This window comes from Bombina bombina, chromosome 5 (genome assembly GCF_027579735.1).
Source record: "Bombina bombina isolate aBomBom1 chromosome 5, aBomBom1.pri, whole genome shotgun sequence".
In the NCBI taxonomy this organism is placed as follows: domain Eukaryota; kingdom Metazoa; phylum Chordata; class Amphibia; order Anura; family Bombinatoridae; genus Bombina; species Bombina bombina.
Genome location: NC_069503.1, coordinates 99,054,121 through 99,075,052, shown reverse-complemented (window position 1 = coordinate 99,075,052; position 20,932 = coordinate 99,054,121). Strand labels below are relative to the sequence as shown.

The following is a 20,932-nucleotide window of genomic DNA, read 5'->3' as shown; positions in this document are numbered from 1 at the left end:
ATGCTTCTATTTAGAGAGTTTGTCCTCTTTAGGATAATTGTAAAAAGGTGTGTACACTGTGTATATAAAGTTTATTTGTGTGTAAATATTTGGTGTGACGGATACCCTGTGACTAGCCCTGCTGGGTAACTCTGCCTAACAGGTCCTGATTCCTCCCTGCCGACTGCAGCTATGTAGCTGGCAAGTGACCACAGCCTGTAGCCACCCCTGATGCCCGACAGCACCAGTATTCAGGGTCCCACCCTGTGACAGATTCTGACAACCCTGACTAGGAAGCTCTGCCAGAGAAGGGGCCACTATGTAGCAGAGAAGTGATTTAGCAGGAGCCCACCCAAATAACTAGACATACTAGCATTCAGGTGGAACAAGAACTGATTTTTTTTAGAAAACACACTCCCTTTATACACAAAGCTCATGTTGATAAGACACTAGACAGTCCTACAATTTTCCCACCATTCCTGCCCCTCCAGATAGGATGGCACCTCCATAGCAGCCATACTCCCACAGAATCCCAGTACCCAGGGGTGGTGTTTTTGGGATAATCCCAGTGGAGCGGTGGCCCTTCCAGGGTGTCATTTTAAAGCTCTCAGTTCCCAGATGCCACAGTCCAAAAAGCAGCATGATTCGTTACTGGGGACTGGAGAGACAGTCCGTTGAAGTTATGGGGGTAGGATTGTTCCCAAAGAGCTCCCCTAGGGGCTACCAATTCCCAAAAACGCAGTGCTCTGGGGCAAAAGGCTACTGGTGCAACCAGGGGTAAAGTCAGCAGGTGTCCTGCTGTTCTGTGGCCGACCGGGAGTTCCAGGAGCCCGGCCAGCCTGAGAGGGGTTAGGCGGGTGTCTGTTGTCACAGCGGCCGACAGGAAGTTCCAGGAGCCTGGCCAGCCCAGGAAGGTTTTTCCGATCAGAGACCAGCTCTTCTCTGACAAAGTACTCATCACCAAATGAATGAAACAAAAGGTCTTGTAGATCACGGTTGTTCTCCGTAGCCGAAATCTGAGGAACAGGAGGGGGTGAGGCGGTAGTCGGTCAACTCTTGCGCCTTGCACAGCATGGCAAAACAGTAGATAGCAAGAGACAGCAAGATCCCGATAGCCATGAAAGGGCCAAATCTAGTGTGACAAGAAGTCAGGCAGGCATGGGGAGGGGGGGCAGCCTTGGCTGTCTGGTATTCGTGACATTTGGTGTTTTGTGATACCTGATTTCAATAAAAACCTTTTTTCCACTTTCTAATAGGGTTGCCACCCATCCGGGTTTCACCAGCAAAGTCCAGGTTTCAAATCATTTTGAGTCATGTGTCCGTGTTCCAGAAAGGGTTGCCACCCGGACAGTGTAGGCTGCACACAGATCATCAGAAATCTGTTCACACTTTGTGTGTGACCATATGCAAGAGGAAGGGGGGCGTTACACATACATCAAGCAGGAAGTATACAGGGAGCTAAGGCAACTGTGAGGTCAGGAATTTAGGGTACTCTGAGCTGACCAAACTCACCCATGTGCAGGCACCTTTGAACAGCAGTTATCTGTCACACACAGGGAGCCTCAATAAACTGATGTGGCAGAGAGGTCAGTGGCTATTTAGTGTAACATTACACAGATCAGTGTAGCATCCAGGGAGCTCTAGTGAAGTAATGGTCCTCTAAGTGGCACCGAAGTTCTTAGTCTGTTTACTAGAACCTGCATTACTTATATACTTTATTCTGAACAATAAAATATGTATCAGCAAAAATATAAATAAAAATGTCTCAGCATTTACATAATGTTTTTACTGCATTTCTTTGTTAATATAAAATATTTTGTCATCAAGTTCAGTTTAAATCTTCCTTATATGTCTCTTCCTGCTCATCTTTCTGTATACCTATCTGTCTTTCTATCTATTTATCTCTGTCTATTTGTCTTGCTCTCTGTTATCTTTATGTCTGTTATCTCTCTATATTGGTCTGTTTATATGTAATCAACAATCTACTAGTCTGCATCTATTTATATATCAGTCTATTTCTTTATGCCTATCTTTTCTATCCTTCTGTTTAAAATGTCTGTATCTACCAATGTGTATAAATATATATATATATATATATATATATATATATATATATATCTGTTTATGTATATACCTTTCTGTTAGTCTGTCTACCAAACTGTATATACAGTATCTCTCTCTCATATATCTTTGCTGTGTGTATTAAATTAAACATTATAAACACTTAAACCTTAAATGGCAGACCAAAAAATGGTAATATATATATATATTTTATTAAAGGGACACTCTGGTGAAAATTTAAATACACAGATGAATTACATCTTTGGATAGAAACATATTTGCAATAAACATGCATTGGCAAAAATGTTTCTAGTAAAAGTTATCACTATTTTAGTGATAATATTTTTCTCTGCACGTGCATGTGAAGCATAACTAAATATTCTCAGTGCACCAGCATTTTAAACACTGCAGCTGCTCATAGCACCAGTGAGTCTTGTATCATATCAGCAATGAACAAATTGAGTCATTACCACATGGTAAAAGCACCTTAGGCTCTCTGAGGAAGTGTTGTGTTTAAAATGCTGGTGCACTGTGCATACTTAAATACACTTTTGAAACCACTATAACTTTTATTAGAAGTATTTTTTCCAATACATGTATACTGCAAAAATGCTTCTACTTAAAACTGAAATGCATACACGTGGATTCCAAATTTGGATGGAATGTCCCTTTAAGATCGTTTGAAACCACATCCTCAACCACGCCCATTTTCAAAGTGTCAGATAATCGGCTGTGCAAAAGGTAGCAACCCTACTTTCTAAACATTTTAAAGGTTTCTTCCCTTGTGAATCCTTTCATGATTTTTCAGATAACTCTTTTTCGTAAAACTTTTTCCACACTCTGTACATGTGAAAGGCTTTTCCCCTGTGTGAATCATTTCATGAGTTTTCAGACTACTCTTTTCTGTAAACCTTTTTCCACACTCTAAACATGTGAAATGTTTTTCACCTGTGTGAATCCTTTCATGAGTTTTCAGATTACTTATTTGTGTAAAACTTTTTCCACACTCTGTACATGTGAAAGGTTTTTCTCCTGTGTGAATCCTTTCATGGGTTTTCAGACTCCTCTTTTCTGTAAACCTTTTTCCACACTCTGTACATGTGAAAGGCTTTTCCCCTGTGTGAATCCTTTCATGATTTTTCAGATTACTTATTTCTGTAAAACTTTTTCCCCACTCTGTACATGTGAAAGGCTTTTCTCCTGTGTGAATCCTTTCATGACATTTTAGACTCCTCTTTTGTGTAAAACTGTTTCCACACTCTGCACATGTGAAAGGCTTTTCCCCTGTGTGAATCCTTTCATGAGTTTTCAGATTACTCATTTCTGTAAAACTTTTTCCACATTCTGTACATGTGAAAGGTTTTTCTCCAGTGTGAATCCTTTCATGAGTTTTCAGATGACTTATTTGTGTAAAACTTTTTCCACACTCTGTACATGTGAAAGGTTTTTCTCCAGTGTGAATCCTTTCATGAGTTTTCAGACTCCTCTTTTTTGTAAAACTTTTTCCACACTCTGTACATGTAAAAGGCGTTTCCCCTGTGTGAATCCTTTCATGATTTTTCAGATGACTCATTTCTGTAAAACTGTTTCCACACTCTGTACATGTGAAAGGCTTTTCCCCTGTGTGAATCCATTTATGAGTTTTCAGATCTCTCTTTTTTGTAAAACATTTTCCACACTCTGTACATGTGAAAGGCTTTACCCCTGTGTGAATCCTTTCATGACATTTTAGACTCCTTTTTTGTGTAAAACTTTTTCCACACTCTGTACATGTGAAAGGCTTTTCCCCTGTGTGAATCCTTTCATGAGTTTTCAGATTACTAATTTCTGTAAAACTTTTTCCACACTCTGTACATGTGAAAGGCTTTTCCCCTGTGTGAATCCATTCATGAGTTTTCAGATCTCTCTTTTTTGTAAAACCTTTTCCACACTCTGCACATGTGAAATGTTTTTCCCCTGTGTGAATCATTTCATGAGTTTTCAGACTACTCTTTTGTGTAAAACTTTTTCCACACTCTGTACATGTGAAAGGCTTTTCCCCTGCGTGAATTATTTCATGAGTTTTCAGATGACCCTTTTTTGTAAAGCTTTTTCCACACTCTGTACACTTGAACAGTTTTTCTCCTGTGTGAATCCTTTCATGAGTTTTCAGATTACCCTTTTGTGTAAAACTTTTTCCACACCCTGTACATGTGAAAGGCTTTTTTTCTGTGTGATTCTTTTCATGAATTTTCAGATGATTCATTTGTGTAAAACATTTGCCGCACTCATTACATTCGTATGGTTTCTCACCTGTGTGAATTTTGTGGTGTTCTAGTAGAAGAGACTTCCATCTAAAGCTTTTCTCACATTTTGTAGAGTTGAATGGTTTCTCCTTTGTATGAATTATTTGGCTAGACTGTAGACTTTTCCCTTCTTTAATATGTTTTGAAAACTCAGTAATTGTGTGTGGTTTATCCTCAGGGATAATAATTTCACTAGATAAGGCATAAATGGTGTCCTCTTGTTTGATGACTAAATTACTCTCTGTACATAATGATTGCTGCCCAGTTCCTGACAATTCACCATCTCCATTAAATATCTGCTGTGATATCCCCAATGTTTGTAAATAGTCATTGGTGTCTAAGACTGGAGTTTGCGGTATCATTCTAATGCTTCCTGTAGTGAAGGATGGATATGAACTATTGACATGTTTGTCTACATAAAAAGAAATGGAATAAAGAAAAAAAAGAATGTTTATTCTTTATAATATAATCCATCTCAATTAAAAAAAAAACATTTTTTTATACTCAAAAATGTCTTCCTTTTTGTATTTTTAAATTTATTTACCTGTAATCACAAATTAAAAAAGGATGACATCGAATGTAGACATTACTACATCATAGTAACCTAAATTACTGATGACAACAAGTTATAGGACCGCATTAAACAAGGTGCGTCTGGATAATGTTCTCAGCCAGGGAACAAGTACATCTGTATTCTGGGCAAGAGAGGTGCATCCACCATCCTCATTTAACATTTCACAAGCAACTGCAAATATAGCCCTGCCCGGCTCATGCTCAACCAGTTGGGTGAGAACAACATGATGCCTTAATCATCACAGACTAATGATAAGTGTGAGATGTTTTGAGAGGGTGTGGTTGTTTGATTTATATAAACAGCCAAAAACTGTATTAGTTTAATAATAATAATAAAAATAATAATAATAATAATAATAATAATAGTAGTCACTGTAAAATTAAACACACAAATCAGCTGTGGTTCTGGGGTGGGGAACACTGGGGGAGTTGTGGGAACAAGGTAGGCATAAGTGTAGTTATGGGTGTTCCATGAGCAAGGTCAAGGCAGAGGAAGATGAAGTTGCTGGTGTTCTGAGTAATGAAATAGGTCTGGGGGTGAGGTTAGGTAGTTGGACATGATCTGTCTAAAAAGACAGAGGAGGGTAGTATTTTCTTTACCTCCTGACACACATGTTCTTAAAAGATGCAGATATACATATAATAGTTTATATATGATTAATGAGTGATCTATTTTATTTTCCCAGTAATTAAAGTCAGCATAATATCTATTTTACTCACCTAACACATATGAGTTCATGCTGATAACAGGCTCCAATGTCTGTGCTCAGGAAGAAGGTTCCTTTATTCACTCCAGTTACATCAATACTCAATATCTCTCCGTGCTCTGCCGTGTCTGTAAAAAGTATATTAAATGGTTTAGACAGATAATAAATAATAGTTCTGATTAACTGTACGTATGGTATAATTAAAGTCACGCATAACAATTCATGTGATACAGATCAGCTGATTAGGTTATTACATATGTGATGTTGATTCAGCACAAGCATTTAGTACAGATATCTCTGTGGGTTTTATAATTGCCCTTTAAATATTAATCTTCCCAGATCTATACAACATAATGGAAGAAAATCAATTTAAGTGGGGCCACATCACAACGTTAAAAATATACCGTATTATAACTTTGTTCTCTATCATTTATATGAAACAATATTTTCTCCTGAAAGAAATGTTAAAAATCATTTGTTTAAATATGTTAATTTAGATACTGCAGTATTGGTATTGTACTTCCTACTAATTATCACTGTCAGACATCTTGTCAAGTGCTTCACCCACATTCCTTTAACTTCTCTTGGTCAATACTGAATTGTTTAAAATCACACTGCAAGGGTGTGTGGGATAAATAGGCAATAAAATGTTCATTTCAATTGTTTTCCTGGATAGAGTTAAGAAAAAAATTGTGTTTACATAGAGTGATAATATAATGAAATGTTATTTTGGCAAATTCAGTCCATTTAAAAGGACCATAAAATATAGAATTACAAAACCACAGATGCATAATAAAAATACAATGTAATAGGGGGGACTTCTGGGCGGCAGCCATCTTAATGGTCGTACTGAGCTTCAACTCCTTAAGTTATCTCCAAAAATCACTAATATTGTGAAGCTAAAACTGGATATATATTATTCAAACTATTGGAGAAACTGGTCTGTGGACAGCCTGATTTGAAATGTAGGGTTTTAATTCTTGACGTTGCTTAAGTGCCCTCAGTACTGGGCTATTCATTCTGAGGCCTTCCCCTATCACAGAAGCCTCAACACCGTCCTCACAACAAGCTGTGCCTAAGTGCGTAGTCCTTCCTCTGAAGCTAGCACCGTCCCTATTGCTGAGAGGACTAAATATTTGCAGCATACTAAGGCTAAAGTTTACGCTATCCCCTACACGCTAACTGAAAATGGAGGAAGCTTTCTTTTTTATGCAATTGTGAGCGATACTACAGTTGCATGCCCAGAGACTGGATGAAAGAATGGTGGTGATCTTTTACCCAGCTCTCCACAAGCCAACCGGCTTACAAGACACCGACCACTTGGACTCCGACCCGACAGACACAGATACGGTGAGAGGGGACTACCCCACAGCAGGGAAAAGAGCTTCCTCTCTGAAACTGGCAACCAGGATACTCTACATTTGGAGACAGTGGATATACTGACGCAGCTTAGCCCAACAGCCTGGCTATCACAGCAAGGGAAGAATATGCGCCTGAGACTGCCACATTCCAGCTTTAAATCAACAAACCAACAGATGGAACAAACAGGAGCTGCGCAAGCATGGGAGAAAATCTTCCTCTAATGAAAGAAACTTGCGGTGGTTCTGCTGACATGGAAATATCATCAACCACAGCAAGCTTGGAGCACACACTGTCAACAACCCCTGAGATTGCAGCTATTCTCTTGGATATACCAAATACAGAGGTATGGCTGCATTTTCTCATCACCCTTGGCCCAGCCACCGAATTGATTAGCAGAGATTCTGCAAATTACCGGGTCTCCCGACAAATGCCAGCTATCTGTGAATACATGATGATGAGGAGTATACTCCGGGACTCAGACAATCTTTCCCAACGGAACCCAACTGTCTTACCTCAAGTTCGAGTTTGCTGAACTGGCTCCCGAAGCCACCTCGCTCCTAGGAAAAAACTATCCCAATTATCCAGGTACTAAACTATCGCATTGGAATGGGCTGAGAATTCCCCCCTGCCCTAATTTAACATGCTTCCCTTCTACGCTGAGAGCAGTTTGGGAGGCAAAAGTAAGAACATTAAGGACCTTAACCTATTAAACTAAATGGACATGTAAAGCCATGGACAACAATATGTTTTTGTATTTCATATTACGAGACTTTATTATTCCACTTCTGACTATTAAGTTCCCCTATGTATCTCACATGCCTATCATCTTTGTTTATTATGGATGAAATGTTTTCCTACATGGATCAGAGAAAGCTAACAATTTTTGCTGCCTACTGTATATAGAATATGCACTACCAATGTGGTCTGGAGTAGGTCTTAATTTTATATTTGTTAAAAGTCTATGACTGGGTAATATATGATGTTCAGCGTACCCCTCTTAACATGGTGTTAGTGATGACCGCATGGTCTGACTGATGTAATAACAGAGAGATCACCTGGGAGGTTGTATGCCCTCATATTCCTTATTTCTTCTGCTATAAATTACCAGATATATTAAACCCTCATAAGTTTATATCATGTTTATCATGTATGTTTGTTACTGAGATCTTTGAAGTCCAACGTACATAAAATATACACTGCTAATACAGTCCGGTTCTACTATGAGCCCATAACTTAGCAATATACAATTCTCAGCTTCCCCTCTCAATATGGTATTGATGAAGACCAATAGGTCTGATCAAGACCACGTAGGGGGATAGGTGTGCTTAAATTGCTTCTTTTCTCTCTCCAATCCCCTCAGTTTATCTGCATATAGTTTAAACTCCACCTTATTTAGCAGCTAGCAAGGTCTGTCTCAATATTAAAATAGTTAGAGGTCCAAATAATCCATATATTAGATCATACTCACATCCCCCCAGCTTCCTATTACTATATGATGTCATAATGTAGCCCACGCTTGCTAGCTGTGAGAAGTCTATCTATGTAGGCTATACATTGATGCAGATCTAAAAGTCATTGCTGTCTCATATACCCCCCTTCCTTATGTCTAGCTCTATTTACCCGTCCAAGAGGACTCTATTTTTTTTTCTCATTGCACAGCTGTAGAAATCTCTTCTTATAATTACTTATTGACAGCACTTTCCACTAAACCTTTATGATACATTTAGCTATAGTGTGCCATGACTTCCTGCTACCTATATATATCCATATCTCCCTATCTACCATACACATGACTATATCAAATCACCAGACCCCCCTCTCTATAGATTTGTGAATATCAATGGTCCCAACAAGAATCAGTCACAGATCAATGGGATAAACACTCTGATGATAAACAGGTGCAGCTAATAGAAATAAGAACAAAATACAGAACAATATTTTCTCATCATTATATAAAACACAACAGTGTGAGGCTGCTAATAAAGATTTATGTCAGGTTTTGCATATTACCGTTTAACAGAAACTCTGTAAGTATGAAGTCTCTCTGTTTTCTCCTGTGATATCACTGAGTGTTACACAGATATTTATACTAATGTGGGAGTGTCACCTATCTCTGTGTGACTCAAATGAGTACAACTTGTCAGTTGGGAGACAATGAGAGGGCCACACCTGGACTTTTGTTCTCATATAGAAGTCGATTGTCCCCTCTGGTGTCACATGAATACAGAGTTCCTGCCTCCAGCTCAGGGTGTGATTATCATATGGATAAGTAAGGAGGAAACAAACTGTTTATTTAAATGTGAGAGATTTTTCTGTTGTGTCCTAAAATATCTCAGGATACAGCATTATTTTATGTTTTTATTGATGGAAATTATTTTATCAGAGCTCAGTTGCACACAGATGTATAATATTAACATGTTATTAGATACATATGAGATACAAAGCTGAATACATCAATACTAATAACTGACCCTTTTATTGTTTGTTAACTAACAGTATTATCTAATCTTCCTTTTCTAATCTTTCTAGGATAAATTATATTTCTTCTGACTATTTTATTCTACACATATGCATCACTGTACTCTGCAACTAACTGTATGTTTTTATTTCTTATTGTATTACTATTATATTTAAATGAAGCCCCCATATGATATGGGATTTTTTTTAATGAGGTGCATCTTGAGGCATACAAACAATATATGAATCATATAAATCATTGCAATGTGATAAAGGTATCAAAACAAATACTACATCAGCACTGAGAAATTTCCACATTACTCGCTATAGTTATAAACATAAAATATAACAATTTTCACTGTTTCAAAGTAAAAGCTATAAGTCTGAAAATAACTGTATATAAATAGGATGCCGATAAAATTCTAAACCCTCCGATCATCTGGTGAGGCCACTTATGGACCTCCAAAGCTTATAAGGCATTTTAAAATAGTGGTGGGTATGCTAGAAAAAAGGAGACTACTCATGATCCTCTAGTGAGGGATCTCATTTTATTTGTATTATGTTATACTGATAACAAGATGATAGAATAAAATGTTCTGATTAGAATGTGAAAGGTCCCCAAGAACAAAAGGAGGTTATGATAGACCTCTTTAAGCTAGAGATAGGCAACATTAAGGGGGTGGTAAACTATGGTTATATAAAGTTGAGTTTTTTAACTTGTATTTCAGGAGATTGTAAAGTATCTAGGTAGAGGATTTTTGTATGGAGATCAACATAAAGTGTACTTGCATGCGTGACCAGAGGGGAGTGATTAACAGCTCTAGGATAGTGGACAATTATGTAATAAGTAAGAAAGGTATCTTAGGTTCAATTTGCACCAGGTAAATTAGAAATTAACCTAAGTGGTTCATATGTAATGTGAAGCCTGATAGAGTTGTGCCACTTATTTATCCTACATAAAAAAAACATCAGTTCTACTTTAATAGGATCAGAAAGGAGTTAGTTCATGTAGGTAGTAAGAACTATAATGATTGTGTGATCAGTTCTGCTGACATGTCTTGGTTTGCGGCTATGGGTATATGAAGGACAGAGTACTTTGATGTGTCACAAGAAATATAAAGTATATGCCATTACCGTATACATAGGGATTACCGTATACAACTGGGAGTATTAAGAATTAAATAATCTCTTAAATTCAATTGGTATCAGGACAGGGCATAGTAGTTTAAAAATCAAGATTGTTATCCTACCACCCCGGACGCAGGCAGAAGGACATGAAAATAGTCATTTAAGTTGTTGCCCTTTCCACTATTTACACGACTGTACCTTACGTTGTTAAACTTTATAGACAAATCATAAAAAATCATAACATATTCTGACCCCTCTTAAACTTGCAGTAAAGAAGACTCTAAAAATATTTCAGGATCAAATAACATCAGTGAAAAGAACCTATTCTACGTCTCAGTAGCGTTTACTGTGCTATATAAAGTTATTTTTGGGACTATGTTGTAACACTACTATTACTACTTCAGTGACTCAATAAATCTAAGCAGGATATGAGGCTACATATTACTTGAAAGCCACGGTTGAAGAAACAGGCTTTGTATAGGATTAAAGCATAAGAACACAGAAGATCTCAGATATTACCAAAAATAAACTGCTGATATATAAATATCAATAAAAAAAAAGTAATATATTATTTCAGCCAGTATATGGTACAGCCTTACAACAAAGAAAGTTTTAATCTGAATATAAGGAGAGATATTATTCATCAAGTACAGACATGAGGATTAGCCTACTCCAACTATTCTGATGGGCTGCAACCAAGTTCGATGGCCATAACACAAGTACAAAAATACAAAGACCAAATAAATGTTAGCCTTAATCTCTTTGTAGGTCTTGACCACAAAGAGCTTAAGTTAGAGCTCATGTTAGAAAATACCCATACATATATAAGCTAATTACATCAACAAGTATAAGCTTCTTTGGTAATTGTAAATATATTAAGCTTATAATTTTAGCATCTATGGTGTTTCAAAAATCAAAAATATAATTTTATCAAATGAATTATGGCAAAGATGTGGCATCAGTATATACAAATATATGCTAATTTTGCAAATGATCAATTCATACAATAGAAATTGGATTTATAACTTATCCCCACGGTTATCAAGGGTTAATAGAAAGTAATTTCCCTTGAACCAATAGTAGCCCAGTGAGGGCTTTTTAAATGCATGCACTAATTGAAATTTTTAAGGACTGTGAATACGGCGCAAGCCGAAACATGTTAGTCTTTGTCAATTTGGGGGATATGATGTCCCAACACTTTTAAAACTACTCTAATAAAGTTTACAACTTTTTACTCCGTTTACTGGCATCCTTTCCTTTTGGATTTTTTTTTTTGTTTGCAAAACTTGCCAGAAAGCCAGTAAATAGCCTGCAAAGCCGTCTATGCCCAGCAGCATCCACTTCAATACACGACAGAAGGTATATATATATATATATATAATTTGCATCTATCAGCTGTTTTTTCTCACCCTTCAAATTTAACACTGGAAAATGCAGCCGAATTGAGCTCCAGGAGTGAACCCCCAATCGACCGTAGCTATCGCAAGGAGGAGGCGTGACTACCAGTGACGTCACAAGCACCAAGGGCTTCCGGAAGTTTGCTCAACCGCGCAGTGTGGACGGACTAGAGTCCGGGAGCAGCAGTAAGCCGAGACCTGTAACTGACAAGAGATCTGAGATTAACCTGCCACAGCCACTCTATAGCTCAACCGCACAGCGTGGACAGACCGGAGTCTGGGAGCAACTTTAAAGCCGTGGCGGGTAAGAAACCTTGAGAGTTTTCTTTTCTCTTCTATCAAACATTACCCTACAGCTCAGCCGCATATCGTGGACAGACCGGGGTCTGGGAGCACTGGGAGGCATTGACATACAGCAACAGAGGAGGTGAGAAAATTCACTATCTATTCCGTATTACAGCACGGTTGTTGAATTGGGGGTTCCGAAAAGAATATCAAGTGTTTAAAAAATTATAAATAAGAGACTGCCCTAATGAGAAGTTATAAAGAATAATACATAACATATATAAGCCGCAAAGCTGATCAATCAAACTTAAAGGACTCATATATCTTTTTTATATATCACTCAATTTAAAGGTGTGTAAAAAACAGTAAAATGGCAAGCAGAGAAATGTATTGAAAATGCTATTGATTATATATATATATATATATATATATATATATATATATATATATATATATATATATATACCATTTTTCTATTTTTTCTATCTTTTGAACCATTGGACTGACAGCTGGTATTTTGATTCCTATTATTAATATAGACGTGCAACTAGTTAAAGTGCCTGAGTGAAAAATCTTTTGCTTTCTTGACCACATGCCGCCAAACCGGATCATATCTCTAATAGACTTTATCGTTAGTTAGGAGATTGTCACTAATCAAAATAAAGACTTGACACTGTCTGCTGAACAAGGCTGGCTACGTGTAATGTGAGATGGCCCAGCGATGCATGAACCCTATATCCTGTTTCAGGGATCTAGCCACTCCGTACCAGGACAGGGGTAAAGGTAAGATAGTATCCCTCTCATCTGTATAGAGTGCATGCAAAGAGATAAGAGGACGCTTCTCACTTATAAGCTGTATATCTGAAGGAAGTCCCCTGGGATCTATTGATGCCATCTCCACATTTTACAGTAGAGTTTTAGGCTGAATATATAAGGGTAAGTTGGTAAGGGGCATAGGCAGCGAGCTAGAGCGATGCATCATTGTTTCATATGCATCGCCGGTCTGCAATCCTTCCAGAACTATAACCAGCTGCTGCGTGGAGGTATGGTAAGAGGCTGCAGCAATAGCTCCGGTCTCGGCATGTGGTGAACCGCTACCTTTTAGTGTCGCCCATCTGCAGGACTGTACTGCAACATCAGAGTCTTTCCCTATTAGAGACCCTTGCAGCGGTAGGTTAGGGGGGCAGGCTAGTAGTTTCCACCTCTGTATCGCTCATCTACGCCACATCGGTAAATTGGGTACATGAGTCCTCGTTAGTGACAGACTGCATAGATTTAAGTGACTCCTCCTCAAATTGGGCAAAGTGCTGTAAAAGTAAGTTCTCCAACTCCTGAAGTATATGATTCTCCATGTTTACCACAGCTCGTGATGTTAGCAGTGTCAAAGCACTGTATACCCAGCGTACAAGATACCGGGGGGGGTGCTGAGTGCCTCTCGTTGAAGAGTCTGCCTTAGACCTCAATGCACCAGATCAGTAGGGTATCAACAATTTGGCCACTCTCTGGTAAAACAAAAATGGTTCCAGTGAGGACCCTTTGTGCCTGCTAAAGGGTTAAAGCTGAAATGTTTCACGTGTCCCTTATATGCATCATCTGCTGCTCTGTATATAGCAGAATTGTATGGTAATTAAAAGGGACAGTAAAGTCATCATTAGACATTCATGATTTAGACAGAGCATATCTTCTAACCTACGGCTTATAGTTTACTGTACTGGTCCTGGAATAAAATCAGAACTTCATATAGATTAAAAGGTATATACTGTCTGTGTTATACAGTGCACTGACGCACTCACAGTTACATCACACTGTTACTACCCAGCCAGCTCAGCTCACCAACTGAGTAACTGACTCGTTTCGCTTGCTGCTTTCTCAGATGGCTCGCTGGGTAACAGCGTGATTTAACACTGAGTGTGTCAGTGTGCTGTATAAAACAGTATATACCATTTATTTTAAACTATATGAATGTCGAAGGAGACTTCCGGTAGGAGGGGCTAGGTGCACAGTCGCGTGTGGAGAACGCTGTCTGTATCTGGAGGCCTGAGGCAATATCGAGAAGCTGAGTGCCTATAGGCGGGTGAAACTAATCCCGTCCAGGATTCGCAAAGGCCAAAACGGAGACCGGAGGCTACCGACAGCTGGCCTGATCCAGGCTGTGAGAACTCGCTGAGGAGGTAGCTGTCTGATCACCGGGAGGCACACGCTAACCGCGGGGACCCACGAAGGGAGTGGCGAGCGGCAGTAGCGGTGAGAGCGCCCAGGCATCAGGACCCCGCTCCTGGAGAAAACAGCAAGGTGGCAGGACAATCGAGTCACCGGCACAGAAGGTCCCACGGGAACCGGAGTGTAAATATCAACTGTGCCTACCGTCAAGTCCCTATTGCAAAAGGGAAACTAAGGAGGAGAGAGCTTGTGGCTTCAGAGAGCGACAGAGGCTGAAATCACCCCACGAATAAGATAAGTGAAAACCTATTAACTGTTAGTTTGCTTTTGGATCCTGCTTCTATGTCTCCTGGGCCTGTTTGGAAATCTGGGTAGAGAGAGGGGGGGGGAGGGCCAGGTGCATACCCACAGTTAAAGCATTAAGGGGTTCCTGCGAGAGTAGGACCTGGCAAAAACTGTCTTTCCCCCCCCCCCCCTGACCCGTTGTCACCCATAGTGAAAGACTCTGTACAATAGCTTTACACACTTTGTACAACATCCTTAAGAAACTAGGGACTAAGCAAAGCAGAGACTGCGGCTGGGATAAGCATTTAAAAACACTCCATAAGTAAAGGGATGTCAGAGAAGAACCGGGCAAAAGGCCTAAGATACATCCAAGGACTTTAAAAGAACCTTAAAGCTGTAAGGACTTTAAGAGAACTCTGCAAGATAGATACTGAGGATGCAGTGATTAACTGTAATAATGCATATAATTTATTTGTGGCAGTGTTGATGAATATTACTGATAATGATGGCATGACTTGGAGAATAACTGAAATACTGTGTATAGCTCACATATGATATTATTGCTGTTCAATATTGATATAGACGGGGAGATTAATGATAAGACATTGAAGTAGAACCTACTACTAAGCCAGGTGGATAAATGTGAGATAAAACCTTGAAAATATATGTGAATCTACCATAAGCAAAAAGGCTTTGTATTAGTAAGAATACATGTGGATCCCCAAACATAGGAGTGGTTAAACTATTATATAAGGTGACTTATATTAAACCCTGCACTGTGGGAGGGTGAGCAAAGTATAGATGGAGTGCGGGAAGGTTTAAACTTACTGCTCAGCCAGAGATAAGACTACAAGGGGAATTTTTAGTAAAACAACAGAGAGGTTAAAGGATACAATACCAAAAAGACCTAATAGATACATATTGAGAGTATTATTTCTGTATTGAAATTTAAGATAGAGTAATCTTATACACTTTATACACAAGGTTTAAGGGGAAAAAAAAAAAAAAAAAAAAAGGGGGGTAGAAGGGAGAGTTAAGGGGGAAAGGGGGAAAGAAGAAGAAAGAAGGAAAGGGGAACACACGAGGAAAGTAGAGTTAGATTACGCTAACACTAGAAATAGTGAACACACTGGTTAAATTAAAACTTTTTGTTTTGTTTCCTTTTTTTTGTTTTGTTTTTTTGACCAAGAGGGTCTGTGAATAATTAAAGCACTTAAGCTGCTGATGACACTGTGAGATAGGAAAGTGCACTTTGTTCTTTTTTATTTTGCCTCTCCAAAAGAGAGAAAAAGAAGAACTAGGGGAAAGGGAGAGAGAAGAGAATAGTTAAAATTTGTGAGTCACTAGTAAATACAAATCACTATAATTCTGTTACTCAGTTTTAGATGTATATATGGAAAAATACTTAAATAAAAGTAAAACTACCTCACCAAATATGTCCTCTAGAAACAAAAACCAGGAAAGAAAGGGGAGTAGAATCTCATTAGAACCCCATGGGGGAGCACTTGAAACAAGTCTTAGTCAGAACTCGAGTAATGAAGAGTTAATAAAACAATTGGACGCATTATTTACGCCTAAATTTGAGATGATACAAAATAATATCTCCACTCTAACAGTAGAGATCAAACAGTTTGCAAGCAGACTAAATAATGTAGAGCAAAGAATCTCAGACATTGAAGATGGGGCTATACAGAGGGAACAGGCTTTTCATACTATGTCCATTCAAATTGAAAGTATGAAAAATAAAATAGAGGACATAGAAAATAGAGCCAGGAGAAATAACTTACGCCTCATTGGCTTAACAGAAGAAATACAAGAAAAAGACCTTAAAAAATTTGTTGAAGTAGAACTAATGGGACTATTAAAGATTAGAGCAGAAGATCACGATATAGTGATCGAACGAATTCATAGGATAGGCCCAGAGAGGAATGAGGAAGGGAGAAACAAAGGGAACAGACCGATTATTATGAAATTATTAAATTTCCAAGGAAAGATCCAAATTATGAATGCCTATAGAAAGGCAAATGGCGAAATTAATTATAAAGGAAAGAAAATTTTGCTATTTAATGATTTTTCATATGAAACATCAAATAAAAGGCGCACACTAGCTCCGATATGTACGAAATTGATCCAGGAGGGATATAGAGCCAGACTCCTGTACCCAGCTAGACTTAGCATTCAAACTAGGCAAGGAAACAAAATTTTTACTGATAGTGAGGAAGTTAATAAATTCTTAGAAAATAATAGAGATAATTTGGAGAAGTAGGAAGATTATTGTAGGTCTAATAGGTTTTCACAGTGAAATAATGGCTATAAACTTAAATAGCCTGAGGGTGTGTTTTTATTGGGGGGTTACAGTTAAAGTTATTTTAAGGAAACTCAAATGTATAAGAATTAAAATGTGGAATTTATGTGTTTTTTTTGTTTGTTTTTTTTTTCTTCTTTCTTCCCCCTCCCCCTCTCTCTTCCTCTCCCGGCTATGTGGGCTTCTTCCCCTCCTTCCATTTTCCCAACCTTTTTTCCCTACCTTAAGTAAAATGGAAAAATGAGTTTGAAAATCGTTTCATGGAACGTAGATGGAATTACATCACCCATCAAACGCAAAGCCATTTTAAGGTACGCAAAAAAACTGTGAACTCAAATATTACTCTTACAGGAAACTCATTTAAAGGGAGAAGAGGCGGCTAAATTAAAAAGAGGATGGGTTAAAGAGGTTATATTTACCTCAGGATATCAAAGGAAGAAAGGAGTAGCTATATTATTTAGTAAAAACTTAGAATACAAAATAGATAACTTAATCCGAGATGAGGAAGGTAGATACATTATAATGGAAGTGGTAGTAGAGGGAAAAAAAATTGTTATATGTAACGTATACGACCCAAATGAGGAAGATATAAGATTCTGGCAGATACTGAGGGATAAATTACTTAAATATTCTGGCAACACACTAATCATAGGAGGAGATTTTAATATTGCTCCAAATAGCATACTAGATAGATGTAGAGATAGTATAACGCAAACTGGGGAGAAGACACTGGACAAAACGACTATAGCTAAGAGAAAGAGAGAATCTAATATAATAAAGAAATTTCAGCAAGACCTAAAAATTTTAGACGGCTTTAGAGTTATACATCCAGAAAACAGGGAATATACATGTTGCTCAAAATCTAAAAAAACTCTATCTAGGATAGATTATTTTCTGATCTCAGAGAAATCACTTGCCGCAATACAAGAAATATTTATAGATATGATAACAATCTCAGATCATGCCCCTATTGTAATTGTGATGAATCTTAAGAAGAAAGATAGGAAAAGTAACCAATTTTTTTTCCCGAAATATCTGATAAAAAACACTAGATTTATACATTTTTTAAAAGAGAAGTGGGCTGATTATAAACGATTTAATGAAGGCTTTTTAGACAAAACCCATATATTCTGGAATGCGGCCAAAGCAGTGCTTAGAGGGGAGATTACAACATACCTAATACGATTAAAGAAAAAAATGAATTTACAAAGACAACAGGTAACTAATTGTTTAATCAACAAATATTCTAACTACATACAGGAAAAAAATATGGTTAACTGGCAGAAATATTTACAGGCTAAAAAAAATAGAGATGATTACTTATTACAAAATGAAATCAAAGAGAATATAAAAACTTGTACACAGTTTTACAGGTATGGGAATAAGGTAGGCAGCTTCTTAGCCCGTATAGATAAAAATCATAAGACTAAAAACTTCATAACTAAAATTAAACATAAAGATCAAACATGGACAAACACCGAAGACATACAAAAAGCTTTCCTCGATTATTTCTCAGAATTATACTCAACACAACCCATAAATCTAGATAAAAAGGAAAAATTCTGGGCTTCATTAACAAATCCTCGTTTGGAGAGCAGTCAGCTAAATAGTATTAATAAACCCATTACAGAAATAGAAATAAGTCAGACAATTAAAGCAATGGCGAACAATAAAGCAGCAGGCCCAGATGGCATCCCATCTGAGTTTTATAAAATTCTGAATGATGAAATAACCCCAATTTTAACTATCCTAATGAATAAATTGTGGAATGGTCAGTTAAAACCATTAGCAGACTTCAATGAGTCCACAATAATTGTAATACCAAAACCAGGAAAGGACCCACAGTCAATTGATTCTTATAGGCCCATCTCACTTTTGAACATGGACTATAAGATATTAACCAGTATATTAGCTAAAAGGATGCAAGAGTCACTTGATACTATAATACATTCTGATCAAACAGGATTTATGAAGGGAAGATCCTCAAACACTAATTTAAGGAAGGTCTTCCTAACAATTATAGACCACTGGTATAAGAATAAACATAACAAGAAACCAAATAAAGAAGATATTGCAATAATATCACTGGATGCAAGCAAAGCCTTCGATTCAGTTGCATGGGACCATCTTGTCACCGCTCTTAAAAAATTTGGGTATGAAGGGGAATGCCTCAACACAATTCAGATGCTGTATAGGGAGTCCAGGGCAGCAATTGTTATAAATAACAATAAAACATCTTATTTCCCTCTTTTAAGAGGGACAAGACAGGGCTGCCCTTTGTCCCCCCTAATTTTCAATTTAGCCCTAGAACCTTTACTGATCGCCCTGAGGAATAAGATTCAAGGGATAGAGGTAGGAGGTAAGAATGTGCAATTAGCTGTATATGCTGATGATCTTTTGGTATTTTCTAGAAAGTCTTGTGACAGCTTCAACCAAATTTGTCAAATCATTGATAACTTTGGTTCCTTTTCAGGGTACAATATTAATAGAAACAAATCTGAAGTTCTGTGGTTACAAAAAAACCAGACATCACAAGATAAGATCTTCAGGGAAGTAAGTAAACATATTACTTACCTGGGGATTAAGATCTCCAATAACCCTATGGAATGGTACTCTTTAAATATCTGTAACGGTGCAAGACAATTTTCTGAAACCCTCAAAAGATGGAAATCTCTCCCACTCTCGATCTCCGGCAAAATTAACTTGTTAAAGATGATTGCACTTCCAAGGCTGCTATATCTGTTTCAGAATATACCTTTCTTAATTAAAAAACAGGAGATTAAGATAATCAATTCTGCGATCAAAGATTATATATGGATGGGTAAGAAACCCAGGATTAGTTATCAAAAACTAGTCCTTAAAAAAGAATATCTAGGCTTAGGGCTCCCTAATATTGAAATATATCATTTAGTGGCGGTTACGAAGATTGCCTTAGACTGGCTCTTGGAGAGTAATCATTTCTCCCTCTTAGACATAGAAAACGGCTTAATAAAACCGTTCTGCTTAAAAAATGTTCTTCACTTAGAAATTAAAAATCTCCCAGAGTATGTTAAAAAAATAGACTTCTTTAAAGATACAATAGTGGCCTGGCATAGGACATGCAAATTTTTAGGCCTAAAGCCCTTTGCTACTAAATTTCTGTCCATAGAGGGTAATCCAGGGTTTAAACAGGGGCTTCTTTCAGGAATCTTCACACGCTGGAGAGAAAAGGGATTATCCAAACCTATACAACTAGTTAAAACTAATCAAGAGGCAATGAAGGTTGAAGAATTCGAAGTAATTAAGAATAGATATAGTCTGGCAGATAGACACCTCTTCTTTTTCCTACAAGTCAGACATTACTGTCTGAAACTAATTCAATTGCAGGGGAATAACTGGGAGTTTACAGCACTAATCCCGGTTATTAATTTAATCAAACAGGGTAAATACTCTATCTCACTTCTCTATAATATAATAAATAACAGAAAGTACAAACAGCATATTGAACTAGGGGTCGCAAAATGGAGAGATGTATTTTTCAAGAATCTTAGTACACAGATAATGTTGAAAAGCATAGAAAGGGTAGAAGAAGCATCGCTAGCTATCCCTATGAGGGAGCAACATACTAAAATAATGTGGATGGTGTATATTACTCCTGAGAAAATCGCCAAGTGGGGTGGTACCGGAGAGGCAGCATTATGTATAAAATGTAAGCAACAAAGTACAAACTTGCTACATAGTTTCTGGTCATGCCCAAGAATACAAAAATTATGGGGGGAAATAAACTATTGGCTAGGCAAGATATATGAGACCCAAATTAGGCTACAAGCAGATCAGGTTATCTTTTTCCACTATAAGAAAGAACATTTATTATGTAGAAAATTTATAACACTAGTGATTCTAATAACAAGGAATCTTATATTAAAAGGGTGGAAGAAAGATAAAATTACAACTCTAATAGCGATTAAG

General features: G+C 37.5%; 1 pseudogene; it reads right to left on the bottom strand.

Annotated features, from left to right (window-relative positions):
* Positions 1 to 2,237: 2,237 nt before the first annotated feature.
* LOC128659975 (gastrula zinc finger protein XlCGF26.1-like) lies at positions 2,238 to 5,803 on the bottom strand (annotated as a pseudogene).
* Positions 5,804 to 20,932: the final 15,129 nt, after the last annotated feature.